This window comes from Sipha flava, unplaced genomic scaffold, assembly GCF_003268045.1.
Source record: "Sipha flava isolate LNK unplaced genomic scaffold, YSA_version1 85_pilon_pilon, whole genome shotgun sequence".
Lineage (NCBI taxonomy): Eukaryota > Metazoa > Arthropoda > Insecta > Hemiptera > Aphididae > Sipha > Sipha flava.
In genome coordinates, this window is record NW_020273627.1 from 1,284,413 (window position 1) to 1,300,790 (window position 16,378).

Sequence of the window (16,378 nt, forward strand, 5' to 3'; positions counted from 1 at the left end):
TGTTATTTTATAGGTACCTAGTACATTATGAATGTGGATGAACAACAAAAAACGGCCACCACCCTCCAATCTCTACTAACCGAAAGGTTTATTCGTAAGTAAAAAAAAATACTCGTGAACACAAAAATAGCTTAAATTTTTTGAAAAATAAAATAAAAAAACAAAATAACAATTAAGACTGTGCATACAGGTATTGGTAACGTACGAGTTATTGGTTGTTTCCTTTTCCAACCTTGTCGGAAATCGGGGTGAGTAGTGGAATTGAAGTCTCGTGCGGTGTAAACACTTGATAGATCTTCAGACCTCGTACAATGTTATGATTTCAATCGCCAAACACTGCAGAATACGTTGCCTGCCGTTTCACGTGTGCGTATAATAATTTGCATACATACACACAAGCTTGGCGAAATTTTACTACAGTATACGATGTATAATTTACAATATTATACACGCCTACCCGGGCAGTATATAACACTTAAAACTTATTTCGAAAACACTTGCCGGAATCTATCTCTCTCCCCGGTGCCACTCACGCGTGCGTTTATGACAGTTATAATATTATTAGTGGAGTGAAGTTATTATTTTATCAAGTCGTAGTTCACAGTCTTGTGGTATAATACATTATACGCACAACGCCGCCGTGCCTAGCGTCTTCCCATACAAAATTCTATCGCAGAACGTAATAACGATAATTATCACAATGGACATAAATAATGCATACAAAATCAAAGCATTTTGAACCACCTGCGCATGCTGGGTAAGCCGAAATTGAATATTAAAGCAAACCTTTGGCGCGAAGTTAAGAGACACGTATAATGAGTTACTAACGTCTAAAATAAATCGCCCCTGCACAATGTTTAGATAGGTATGGTCGTTTAGCGTATTAGCTGAGTTCAAACATGTATTGGGCGGGATCTGACTGAATATTTTAAATACATTATGTCCATGGTTTTGTTTTGGATACCATAATAATTCTAACTTAGCTCAGAATCGCTTTTCGAATTCGACGCTTCGTCGTTGGTTTTAAAATGGTTTTGCAAATAATTACTGTAACGAGACAACATCACACGTTGTTCCTGTGTATAGCGTATATGCCACTCGCGGCGTGAAAACCGGCTGAAAAAACTGTTGTGATCGTCGAACCAGGTAGCGTGCGATTAGCTGACCGTTTCGAACCCACATATCACATACACAATTTCAATGATAATATTGCACACTTCTTTTGCGAGCGTAGGGAAGTATTACGTATATAATAGCCCCAAAATCTGCCATAAAATCAACATTCCCTCGTACCTGGATATGCAATCGATTAGATATACGGATACGATCAATACCATGAATTCACGTATCATATGTATATCTAATATATAGTTACACCGGGTACTTCCCTCATCCCGTACACGGTGGAGGAGACATCAGTTCAACAGTCACCCGTACAGCCAAGGAGCTTAGAAGCCACCACCACCAAGAGTGAGCCGTCGCCGTCCGAGTTTGAACGTGTCACCATCAGTCCTGTGTCCACCCAGAGTACGTCGAGTGCCTTACCCAATGCTGCTGCTCGCATCAGACCTCCACGTCCATCAACCGTGCGATACAGAATCATCTTCCCCTCTTCAACCGTGGTTAGTAGGTACTAGGAGTCATTCGACGCTGCCATAAGCTACGCTGCTAAAACAGCGTAACATACTTTGGTCAGCACGTTGGCCTTACTGTGTAAATCTCTTAGTACGAACACTGACATCTCGGCATTGTGAGTAATACCCCGTAATATATAAATGTCGTGAAGATTTGTAAACTCGACAACGAGTATTATTATGTATGTATAAATTGTATACCCGATTGTAATATTGTAAAACAAGAATAATTGTTATCGTCATCATAATTATTATTATTTTTATATAAATAAAAGTTAACAAAATAAAAAGCTATACGGACTTTACGTTTTGTTACATTACACAATATAAATATACTACACAGACCTGAACACATAATAAAATATTCTACTTTTGCCTTTCGCATGCACTATAGTTGTATTATATTCTAGCAGTGAAATACAGACACTTTTAGCGTTGAAGTTTAAACATTTGTTATCTTATATATTTATTTTTATCGAATGTAAATCATAGATAAAAATAAGTAATACCATGGTAATAAGTATATAATTGGCGTACAAAATCTTATGAACATGTTTTGTAAACGAATTCACATCGTGGCAAATTCAGATATGGGTTGCAATAATATTGCTTTTTTAGTAGGTACTATTTTTTAACGAATTATTGTATTTTCTCTGTATAATAACACATTGACAATTTTGAATACAAAATTTAAGCTTAAATATATAGAGTATTATAGTGAACAAACATTGTTAGAGATATTAAATCAATTGCCAATCCAACCCACTTCATTTGCCAAACATTAAAATGTTTTTAAATAATTAACTTTTGATCCAAAATTAAATTTATTTAAAATCGTTTCGGGGAAGAAAAAAAAGGAAAGAGAAAAAAAAGGAAAGAGAAAAAATAATAATTACCACCTAGCGATAAATAGCAGACGTTTATCCATTTATATTGTGCTGTAAGGTGTTCTGGTAACTTGGAGTATTTAAAATATTATCGTCATCGTTTCACTATTGCAGTTACCATCATTAGTTCATAGGGATACGCCCTCGTACATGCCGCACTCCAGACAGCTCTTTCAATTCTTAAAGCCTTTAAATATCGCTGTAACTTTTATTTCCAACCGTTTAGAAGAAAAATAGTCTCTTCAATACGGTTCATGGACTTCAGTTGGAACTTATAATATAGGTAGGACACGTTTCTGGAAATAAAATGTTGCATTAATGATCAGTTACTAACAGATAACGCCTATACATTTAGAAAATCGTTATATTAATGTATTGAAGACTATAATTATAACACACCGGTTGTGGAGCAATATTGGTCGGTAGAGCTGCAAACCAAATAAGATTTACTCATTGTGGATATAACTCTTGAATATTTCTGATAGGACGTTATGATTCGGAATAAAATTCACGTCGTCACTTATCGAACGGGTCAATTTCCGATCGGTATTAATTACATAGGATTCAACGTTTTTTTCTTTCATAACTAAACAAAATCAATTCTCGACAATTGACAAGAAATTTTTCTTTTTTTATTAAAATAATATAACCATTATAAAATATACCTAATAGAATAGAGCTCCGCGTTCTTGGAGTGAGTTGATTATTATTTTCAATCGACTTAGCGATCAAAAATAGTATATATTGTACACATTGATGTATTTTTGCACCATATATTTAAGTGTAACTCATTCTGGTCAAAGAAGTGTAAACGATATTGATAATGACAAAAGTTAATGATCAAACGTGTAGGCTTAGCAAACTTGTAAAGTATAATCTGTACGGTTTTCTAATTAATTTTCATACGTGTATATTTCACTTCAGAAGAAAAAAATAAATCGATAAAAACTTATTAGTAATGTGTAGAAAATAATAAAACTAAATAACTACGCATTTCAACTACATATCACTTGTCATCTGTCAAAATCGTCTACTGAAAACCGATCAACGATCGATACCGATAAGCGAGTTTTAACTAAAATATGTGAGAGTATACGGCAATGACGTGCACACAGGGATGCCTGAGGGTACTTAGCATTGCCCAGTTTACTTTGAGCTAACAAATATCGTGTAAGCGTATTATAATTTTGTTTATAAGCTCAACTCCATTCAAATTTGTATAGGTACAACAGTGCGAGTACACTAAAAATATGTAAAAAAAAAACCAAATAAACTATATACAGGCGTTAAAAGAGAAAAGATTTTAAACAATTTTATTGTACTTGAATTGAATGCGTACTGTTGAGTATTGTAAATTCAGTGTACATTATTGTATAAATATAAAAAAAAAGTTCTTGTTGATTTATTTAATACTGTTTAGGAAGGTATTTAGCATTATTAGCAGGGCTCACAACTTATAGCTCTAAAAAGGTTGTTATAAGCGCTTAAATATGCACTAAAAATACTAAAATATGCAAAAAAAAACGTTTGTATATAAAAATTATTATTTTATTATTATTATTTATTATATTATTTTATTATTTTAGCTTCTATTATAAAAAAAAAAAAAATTTAGATACTAAATTCACGAAATGAACTAACATGCATACAGTACGAAAAATCGGAAACAACTGCAAAATGTTAATGAAAAATATTCTGTAAATAATCTGAGAATAATAATATCGGAATACCCAAATACCTAAGAACTATAAAAATAAAATACTACAGTACAAGCTACATTTATATACAATTATAATGATTTCCATATCGATGGGATTACGAAGTTTCGGACGTACACTCGCTACGTCAAGCGTCGCCTAAACTCGTATAGGTATATATAGTTTATCTGATATTATTATATAAGTTATATAAGAAGAACAATTAATTAACGCGAATTAATTATTAATATGAATTTAATTACTTGTTATTTTTAAGAAAAAAAGTTTTAGACTACTAAAAAATATTTTAAAAAAATCAATGATAAAAATCACGCAAAAATCCAAAAATAAGCAAAAAAAAGTGAAAAAAGCAAAATAACACTTATACTCCGAAATATGCAAAAATATGCAACATAAATTTCGTATGTAGCTTTTTGGTTATCTGAAACAAATTTATAGCTCACGTAGGTACTTCTAGGACCTCTCAAAAAAAAAATATACAAATGCTAGAAGTTATGAATCCTGGTTATTAGTATATCAAATATAATAAAAGATTATTTTTTAACAACCCCGTTTAAATAATCTCGATTTGATTTCAACGTCGCAATAGTAGTTTCTTTTTGTTGTAATGTATACGTATGTTGTTACGTATCATTAATTTTTTTATACGTATTTGGTAGTTACTTAGTGTATAAAATAATCACTATGTAAAAATAAAAACTTAAAACGAATTGTGAAACAATCAAATAATAGGAGCCACGCGTAAATCACGATAACAATAATACGCACAAGATAAAAATCGGAAAACAACGTCATCATCTGAATGTGCGATCAGGGACAAGGGCAACCAATTGATGAAAACATATAATCAACCGACGAGGACACGAACAAACAACATTTATAAGGGCTCCAGCGTAGCACCAACTTTAGACTATCCAGTCATTTAGCATATACGCTCAGCTTATATTTGTCATTTTTATATTACTCTGTCTATTTTGATATTAAATTGATAATATTAATAAATATCAATAATACAGTAACAAGTATTCTTTATATTCTATTCATTTAATCTGAAACACCCTTACATCTTAACAATGTGTAACCGTGTCGAATTCACCACTCACCACGCTATATCGAAATCAAAATGTTTTATGTTAGATAGGTTAGGTTAACCTAACTCATGCTCCTAACCTAATCTTAAGAGTTTGACAGGTGAACACCCCGCTGGCGACCTACTGTAGTAAATTGTTTTAGCACATTCAAGTTTTGGACCGAATGGGTGCCTGTTATGGACATACACGACTTCAACGCAGATAAAATAAAATTGGCAATGCAATTTGAGCGGTAATAAGGTATACAGCTTTGGACGATTCGTACGTTAGTGTGAACATTAAAGCGTGATATTCCGACCACGTCAACGTTTTCACAAATAATGAAAAAAAATACAAATTACACTATCACATGCCGGAACATAGAGTCTCCCTCTTCCATTCATTAAACTACCATGCACACGTGACGTATTTTTAAATTCAAATTTCTTTTCTCGGAATTTTCGACATTTAAACTACGCGAAACTACGTCTCGTCCATTGTTGGAAATAATCATTTCCGTTGATAAAACGACTGTGGTTACTGCTGTTGGGACTGTTGCCCGCGGGACGTGACGTGCGCACGAGTGAACGAACGCGTACAGCAATTTCACGCTAACGATTTTGTGTCAAAAAAAGGTTAAACAAGCGTGGATAATGATATGTAGAATTCAAAGGTCAATATTTCGTTTTATTAACTTTGGTAGTTAGAAAAGAAGAAATAAAAAAAATAAAACGGTGGAAAAATAAAACGAGGGCTCAACACCGGGTGGGGGGGAGGTAATAAAAACGTATACGACAACAGGCCATTTAACCGACGATTGTCCGCAAGGAGATTCATTTTAAGTATTTTATTACAGCGTGACAGGCGCACATGTTGGGTAAACGACGTACAAACACACATATGAATAAAACACCCGGGTACGCACGCGTTTGCGTATAATATATAAGTAGCGTATCCAACGGAGCAACGTAAGTATCTTCATTACGATTTAGTAATAACGTTTGAGCGTACATGCACGTACAGATGCGATCTCCGACTCGAAATGCTGTACAAAAATAGTACGTAAAAAATTCGCTCAACGTCGCGCTGGAACTTGAATATTGTCAACTAATCCGTTCGAGATGAACGTAGGGCTAAAGTGACACGTCCTAGTTGTTACTAAATCGCATGGTAAGCGCGTTTTTTTAATTTTTCCATTCGGAAAGTATCGTTATTAGCATCGAACAGAATCCGTTTCGTTCGCGTTTAACTGGAACGCTTGTCTGTTATTTGTCTTATTTGTTTTTGTTCCACCCCTTCTTCTTCATTTTTAATAAAAAGCGCACATATTCAAATACTGCATTTGATACTGAAACGGTCGAATCTTCGCCACGCGGAACTGGAATTTCAATATTACTCCTTTGGAACTCGAGTGTTTTGCACTCGATCAAAAGTTATCAAGAATGAAATAAATAAATAATTACTAGTGCGTTTCAAAAGTATTCACATTTTCGCCAGTATCTCGTACCTCATATTGACCATAAAATAAAAGACCATCAAATAAGCGGTAATATTACATTAAAATTGTATTTAGTGGCAGTCTAATCGTCACACCTAAAATTTTTATGATTGTTGCTTGGAATCAGATTATTTCTTTTAGTCGTCTGGGTTGTTTAAACATTTATTTTTTTATGGTTGAAATAAATGTATAAATTCGATGAGTAGAGATAAATAGAGGGAAATGTTTTTTGTTTAGGGTTAACGTAGAAGTTGAAAAACTGAAAACCATGAATAATAAAATTGATTTGTATGCCTGATACTGAGTGTCTATTAACGTTTTAACGTTACCGGAATGAAATCTAACGCTTTTGTTACATTATTTGTATCAATTTTGAAGCATTGATTAATCATTGTATTTAAAATCCGTTATTAAGCGAGAATGCATTATATCTTATTGTTTTATATAACTTAAGTATATCGTTTTATTAAATAATTGCTATCCATTTTTTCATCTAATAATTATTTTCCCTGAAAATCATTTTAAAATTAAACCTGAAATCCTAAAAAAAATTTAAAATACGTAGTATTAAGGAATTTAAATAACAATAAATCCAGGTTTTAGGAAGTATAAGACACATTAAAAAAATATATATTCATGTCGAAATTGGAAATAGATTAACATAATATTTTAGAAAATAGGAAAACAAAATTATTTTACGAAATACTGTCAATTAGCATATAAGCAATAAATGTGTTTAATTAGGTTAAACAAATTAATAAAATAGAGATGTGTAAATAAAGAGGTCTTTAGTAATGGTCTTGTGACTCGACTACTGTAGGAAACATATACGTTATTTCAAGTGTTATCTTAATTTAAGTTGTGTGTTTGTGTCAATACATACGATTCGATCGGTTTATACCACAAATATTACTCAATATTCGTTGAAAAACCTACTAACACCATGTTCCATATCCTTTTAGATTTAAAAGTGAAAGTAAAAAATGTCTTATTTGACATTTATGGATATATTAAGGAAAAATCATTGAAGATTTTCAGATATATCATATTTTAACCAAAATAATTTAAAGAAATATACATAGATACGTTTTTTTTATTAAAAATAATTAAAATTAAACAAATTAATGGTTTTCATTTTGTTGTTAAGAGAATAGGAAAATAATTACGTTTTTAAAATTGGAACTACTTGTGTAGTTTTAAATATGTATTTGATACTATCACATCATTTGTTGAATTATATTCAACATTTTGTAGAAATAATAAAAAAAAAAAATATGAATGTTTTTTCAGACTCGAAATTTAAGGAGTGAACATGATCACGTAAGTTGCCAAAATGAAAAATATAAAAAGAGTATTAGACATGTATAAGCAAATAAAAATAACTCACGTTAATTATCTCTTAACTTAAAGTTACATTTAATTTTATTTGTTTTTTCATCCTTCGCGTCTATACGACTTCTGGACAATATCCAATGTTTTTTTTTGTTTTAGTCTAAAAAATTTGATTTGATTTGATTTTTTTTTTTTTAAAACATTTGTTTTCCAAACTTAAATCTGTTGTAATATTCATTGCACGAGGAGAAAAGTTTTTATTTGCATTATTTTGGGCAACTTTTACCTGTTTATAAAAACAGTTATTATTAAAGTAAACCACAAAGCGGACAATTCATTTTAAAAATGTTAAGACGTGAAACAAAAATAATAATAATAATAGTAACAATAACACTAAAAAAAAAAAAAAAAAATAAAATAAAATAAAAATAAATATCTCCCTAAGATGTTTAAAAACTTGAGATACGTGGTCCGCATTTTGTACAAAAGGAATAGAATAAACATGAAAAACCTATGCTAGAGTAGAGCATATTAAATTGTTGATGTACATTTAAATTTTTGGAAGTATAATATGGTTTTATCCAGCTTGAATGTCACAGAAAAGAAATTCGTTTTTAAAAATAATAATCATAACAAAAAAAAACATTTCGATTTCAATTGTATTTTAATAAATTATTATCAATAAAATATCATGATATTTTTGTTTATTTATTATGTTCAAAAAACATATTTCTTGAGTTCTCAAAAAACCCTTTATAAAACATAATTAAAACGACAAAAAGTCAAATTAAAAATAACATATATAGATTATGATTAGCCATAACAAAATATTGATCATTATTATGTTTAAATAATAATATAATAATAAAATAAATAATTATTATTACACTTTTAAACTATTTAATGAATAGAGCATACTTTTATAATGGATATTTAAATATTAATATATATTACGAGTATACTGACTATATTGAATACTACAATGTAGCTGTGCATTGTACGTACAAAATATACATACATGCAACATTGTTATTTATAGAAAACTAACTTAAACATCGCAGGTTAATTTTTCACTGCGGTTTATGCCATGAATTATTATTGTTGATTAAATACTGTTTATTTATTATAATTATTATTTTATTTCGATAACTTTATTTATGGTTATTTAGGATTTTTCTATATACCCTTTATACAATATTCGGCAATTAATTGGAATTAGCCTGTAATGTCGAATATATATACATAATATGCAAACCTGCAGGCGGCAACTGCCTCGTTTGCCTTTGCTGTTATTGAAAATTTAAGTATTGAATTATTTTATTCATTCCTCTTTCACGACTGCGAGACATGAATTCACAATTTACCCAGTTGGTTGTTACCATTGTCTGTGCAAATGTGCACACTTTTTTCTGTTTTTCCAGACTGAATGGTTTGGATTCATTCAGACCGTTAACTGTTCACTGTTTATAGTGTTTATACTTTTTATTTATTGTTGATTACGTATTCATGTTGGAGCCACATCTCAAATACACCATTGTATTTGTAAATCACCATTAATGTAAGTATGCATTAATTTTTTGATGCTCCATTGGAATCGAAAAATATAGGTTTTACTAATGTAGATATTAAGTCTCAGTCATCTAATTTTGTACATAGTATATGTATACGTGATTTAAAGTAAACATTTCTTGTGTCCCTTTGGCTACTGAAAAAGTGGTTGTAATGATTCTAAGTAGTTATGAAATTTTATTGTTTTAAATGTATTTTTTTTTTTTTTTTTATAATATTATTTTGTTTTCATAATAATAAATATGTTTTCTTTTTCTTTTCTTTTTTAGGTGGTGTAACAAAACTCATTATTATTATTATTTGTACATATTCAGTTTTTATATATTCGTATTCTATATATATTTCATGATTGTAAAAGACTTATTATTTTAGAGCACCATTATATATTCTTTTAGTATAAATTATTACATTATTTCTATGTTTTGAATGAAAATTCCATATGTGAGTATTTTAACAGGCAAAAATAATGTTATTAGTTTGTTTAAATTTGGCATAAAATAGATGTTTCAAAATAAACCAATATTATAAATTTTATCATTTAACATTTCATAGATATACCATGATTGTTATAAATATTAGTATTTAATTGCCTGTAGATGTTGTAATTAGACATATTAAATACCTGTAGTCTTGATATTGTATAAATGTTAGTATGTAACTGCCTATAGATAATTTTATTAAAAGTCGCTCAAACCGGGCATTGTAATTCCCACAAACATCTTAAAAACATTACGTTTTAAGCATGCCTAGAAATTTTATTTCGGATACTTAATAATTTTCACCTGACAAGGGAATACAATAGTCAATATGTATTCGTAATCTCCTTTATTATTTCGAGGGAGGAGAAGTTGAACTCCTTACCCTTCTCCCCTTCGGTATGCTCCTGATCAATGAGCATTGGCTATTTACATTGCTTATTCTCAACATACATCTTCAGGATTTTCCCGAGATTGTACGCGATACAGTAGATTATTTACCTACACGTGTCTTGCAGTAGAATCATTTTTTTTATCCTATTCCATCTGTAATCTGTAATGTTTATTTATTTACTTGTTTAATTTTTTTTCTCGTAACCCGACTCAACGCGGCGCAGAGTGTAACGCATGTGTGCATACCGTTATGTTATCCAATACGGTTAACCATGTACACGGTCTAAACACGTGCGTGATGTGTTCTTACGTTGAATTATAATACGGAATAAGCTTAGTGGTACGTGTAGTTAATCGGCTCTTTTAACGCGTACGGAACATTTTGAAGGGTGTGAATAGTGAGGTGTGATGGTGGTGGCAGCGTCGGCGTGTGTTGCTGCACCGAGGCGAGTTGATGCGGTGGCGAAGAATCGCTGAGAATGGCCTGCCGGCCGGGCAAAATTATTAACTGTGCCCTCGGGTGTCGTCTGCGAGTGTGCGCACAGGAAACGGGTTTTGCCGTGTGCATATATTATTTTTGTCTCTCCGTTTCTCTCTCTCTCCTCAAACATATATACGCACGCTCGCGCACAACACGTGTCTCCCGTTGTGGAAAATCTTCATTTTCCATTTTCTAATATTTATGTACGGTACATCAAACAAATTGTACTGAAAAAAGGCCCGTCGTGTAGTAACAAATAGATTTCAATGCAGACGTGCAAAGCTATAATTCGCTACGAGTCCCTTCTTACGTGGGTAAGTTAAAAAAAAAAAAATTACCACTCTGCTAGCGTGCCGGATTACCACTTTTTTATTAGCTTACGCGAATCAATCAAGCGCTCGTAACACGTTAATACTTTTTGAGACGTATGACGAGTAATAATATAATTTAATACCTTAAAATATCCAGAACCGTAACTGGTCACCAGTAACTAATGAACACACGGAGGAGTATACGAAGTGTTTTAAGCTTATGTTTGGAAACTTAAAACTGGAAGTACAAGCTTAGTATAAATACCGCATACGTACGCCCTTTGCAGGTGTACGAAAAATACGTTTCTTGAATCGTACGGTCCCAAAACTAACGTGAAAGCAACTAATAAATACACTAAATACGCAGTAAATCGTTTTGTCAACACACCTTTATGGAGGCGTCAGATCTCCACCAGTACCATAAATACCACTGTATGCTCTGAGGTTTCGCAGAGCTACTACGCGGCTTCTTATCTCTTTCATGCATTGGACTTCATAACTGTTCTGACCTATATAGCATGGAAGATTTTTTTTAGAAAATTTTTAATTTATTCGGTAATTTATTAATTACCGTTCAAATTTATAATTCTTATTTGAAAATTATTGTAGGTGGGATTACGTATGTCTCACCAAGCATGAAGTATTTAATTACCAAAATACACTAGTATCATTAATATAAATTATTATTATTTTAAATGATTCTTTTCTATTTATTATATATTAATTGGACATACTATTTGAATAGAATTATGTATAAATGTATTGATTATAAGTATCATTTAGAGACATGAGGTGTAATGATGGCGGTAAAAACTCTATTGTGAAGATAATTTAAGAAAAATTTAATGCCAAAAAAAAAAAAAAAAACGGGAAACCACGGAATAATAATACGAAATTAATTAACTATTAAAAAATTAAATAACTATAGTGAAATTTTTTTCATTTTATTTTGCACTTATATTTTCACAGAATATTAAATGTTTTAATACAATGGCACTAGACTACAAAGTAATAAGGAAAAACAAATGTAACACATGCACAATAACAATACTTCACTTCGGAAAACTTGGTTGTAGTGAGCAATTCATGTAAATGATCATCGAATCCAGTGAATATTTAATATTTATTTACATTGTACTTGAAATATTATACAAACAGTGTTTTCTCACAAGTCCCAACGAATGCGTACGCCGAGTAGCAGGTCAACTGCAACGCTCCGTAGAGTATTATCGGTATACAAGATTGTGCAAATATTTACTTATCTATAAGTCAGTGCCCTGGCCGCATTGTATGTTATAAAAATGTAGTTGCACTTATATTTAAGGACGATTATCAATTGTTATCAATTATCGTCGAAAAAATGTGTTCCGAATCTCACCGTAAACGGTAAAAATGTAATTTGGGAACAAAGCGTATTGTGTGTATTGTAGTGTATTCACTATATTATATTCTAGGTGTCTGCACTAATATTGATTTTTATTTATACCATTAAAATATCACTTATTTTAGTGTACGCAATACAAGGCCTTTTGGATCCTGGTTAAGAGGGGAGATGTGTCCTATATACCACCAGCAATAGTGGTGATTTCCAATCACGACGTAATCCAGTTCACGCAGAACTTAGTGGCGAATCGCTGTCATACAGGTTTCAGGTGAACACTAACGGGACAGTAACGGGTGAAATGTAACGATAACGACAGCACAATAACCGTCGTATTTTTCATACGTACTACACATTTTATCGCGATAAAATACTTTAGACTGTTATAATTACTATTATCGCGAACATTATACATGTGTACACGATGAGTAGTATTAATGAGAAACAGTCGTAGCATCACCTACGTTAATCGCAGTTGTCAGCGCAACGTTTCAGACGTTTTCAACCATTGCAAATAAAGCAATAATACGTTTACAAAGTAAACGACGCAGCTTACAAATCGTGTACCGGATCATAAGACACGATACCTATGGTACTCGACCCTTTTCGTCAGGCTTTAAACGCTAAATGCAGGCCCCTATTTAAGGCGGGGCACGGGTTAGCACAAGCCCGGAGGCGTCAAGTCTCAGGGGTAGTAAAATATTTTAGCAATATTAATTTTAAAAATGATGTAGCTAATGAAAAAAAAATAATAGTATGTTTTATTATATTATAATTTGTAAATTAAAAAAAAAAAAAAAAATTATTTTATTTTTTTTTATTAAAGCTACCAATATAAAATTATTACAGCTTAACAGTTTCAACTAAAGATACATTAACAAATAATAGTACAATATAAAGAAACAATAAAAATACATACTGAAAAAAAAAACAATCAGTGATTAAAAAGTTAAAAAATTATAACTAGTAAGGTTACTGACAACAATTGAAACCTACGAAAAAATTGTATTTTTATTATATTATAATTTGTTAATTAAAAAAAAAGTATTAAACGATTTTCTTTTATAAGTTATATTTTAATAGAATTTTAATAGAGTCTCGATTATGGATGAAATAAGTGTTATATAATGATTATTTATTTTTTGGGGGGTGGGAATAAATTATATGCCCGGAGGGTACCAAATTTTTAAATACAGGCCTGACTTAACACAAGTAACAGTTGTATTATTATACTGGTGAAAGTTATCGGGGTCAACTGATACGTAAAATGATAGAAAGTTTCGACATCGGTATTAGAATTCTGTGTACAGATGCGCCACATACTTTTGTAAAAATTGGAAGCGCTTACGAAAACGCGACCGCTAGATGTCACTGCGTAATCGTTTGCGTTTAATGTAATCAAAAAAACTAGTATTGCGTTATAAAAATCTACCAACGGTTATTGTTTGTTTTACTGTTGAAATATCGAGTTCTTGTCGTGTCCAATGCAAACGGTTACTAATATCCATGTAGGCGGTACCAATTCTAGCAATATGGTGACGCCTTCTCAAAAAATGGTATCAAAGAAAAAAAAAGATTGTATTAACGTTTCCCATTGCTAACTTGAGTGGTTTTGGCACCGAAAAATTCACACAATTTGTTCTTTTTCTAAGAATTCAAACGTTATTTCTAATCATTATAAACTATATTACTGAGTTGGATGACATTTTCTCCAAAATATATTTTTCAAAATTGATTACAACAATTATTATAATTGTATCATTATTAATGTTAGGTACGTTTATTTTCTTCTATCATCAATAGTGTACTATGCATTTAGTAGTTAAATTATATATAGTTAAATTATACACACATCGCCGTCTTAGTTTATTTATTTTTTCAATCAAATATTTCAAATGATTTCCAATCATTTAATTCTATTTATGTATAAAAATTAAAGGATTCAAATGAAAAAAAATTACCTGATGATTTAAAAAAATATTATAGGGGGCGTTTTTGTGTTCTGCATGTTAATATATATAATAAGATTCTATTATTGTGTAAATTAGTCATTTACATTTTCTTGCATATGTCATTCAAAAATGAATTTATAAACTTTTTTTAATTTATTTTGTCTTAGTTGAATTTATAGACTTATCAACACGCTTTATACTATAAATATATATATATATACTCACACACACACACACACACACACACACATATATATATATATATATACATACATACAATATAAAACATTACATTTCAAGTTTGATAGACACTGCAAGAAGATACATTAGGTATTCATTGTTTCTTCGAAAAAGTGAATTTCATACAGTGTGATTTATTATAATAATAATATTGTACTTGATACACAAGAATAAAAACAATTTTAATCACACAATTACATATTATGACTTAAATATTAATTTTGAATATAGCATTTATTGCTGTTATACGAATAATATATTCATTTTCATTTTCATTATTATTTGGAACATTTGTCTTTTACATTTATTTTAGATTTTAAACTTGAAAATTAATTTCACTAAATCAATAAATACTTTTATATCTCAAATTTCTGGTGTTTAATTTACTAATACAAAAATAAAATGTATTAATGTTTTCCTTAGTAATATTAAACTAAAATTAAGTTTGACCCTAGAATAGTCTCCTATTCTAATTTAATACAAAAATTGTATTAAAATCATATTAAATTTAAATTTTAACACTTGTAGGTACTAGATATTATAGGAATTCCTTTTATTTGGACTTACATTAAACTTGTATGAAACTGATTAATTTTTTTGTTTAAATACAAATTTAGAATAATAATTAGTGTTTAACGGTATTTTTTATGTAATTAAGAAAGGGTTCTTCGTGTCAATTGATTTTTAAAATGTAATTTAAATTTGTAGTTTATCTTTTGTAATATACTTAATATTATTATTATGGTTTTCTCAGTCTCTGTTGTTGTGGATGTTATGTTATAATAAAATTAATAAAATATATTAGATATTATATTTATTTTAGCAGTAAAATAAATTTTGTAGTAGTATTTATTTAATTACGTAAAAAAAAAAAAAAGTAATGCAGTCAATGTAAATACTTTTCATACGATTAAAAATATTATTTAGGACGTTACTCAGTTAAATAAAAATCTAAAATTCAGTACATTTTTTTGTTCTGATAAAATTGCAAAATTTCTTCAGTCTTATTCTCTATTACTCTATCTATCGAAAAATTTGTGAACTAAATATCATTTAGTATTATTGAACTAGATTGCGTCAACCAAACACAATTCAGATTGGATTTGGCATACTTTCTCAAAAATAAATTTTATTTGAAAATTATACAATATATCTTCCGATATTTTCGGTTCCGTGTAAAATATTTAAAATTTTAATTTTGGCACCTAAGTTTTAGATTATAAAAGATAATATGTGTTGTCTATTTTCTAAAATATAATAATTATTTACGATGATGTATGAAAGTTATTATTACGAAGAAATATTTCTAAATTATTTCTGGGTTATACCTTATTTATAAAACCACTGTAACAAACCAAAAATAAGCTTATTAAAAGATCTTTTGTCTTTCATCTTTTTTTTCAAAAATATGAAAACTTTAAGTGACGATTTATTAG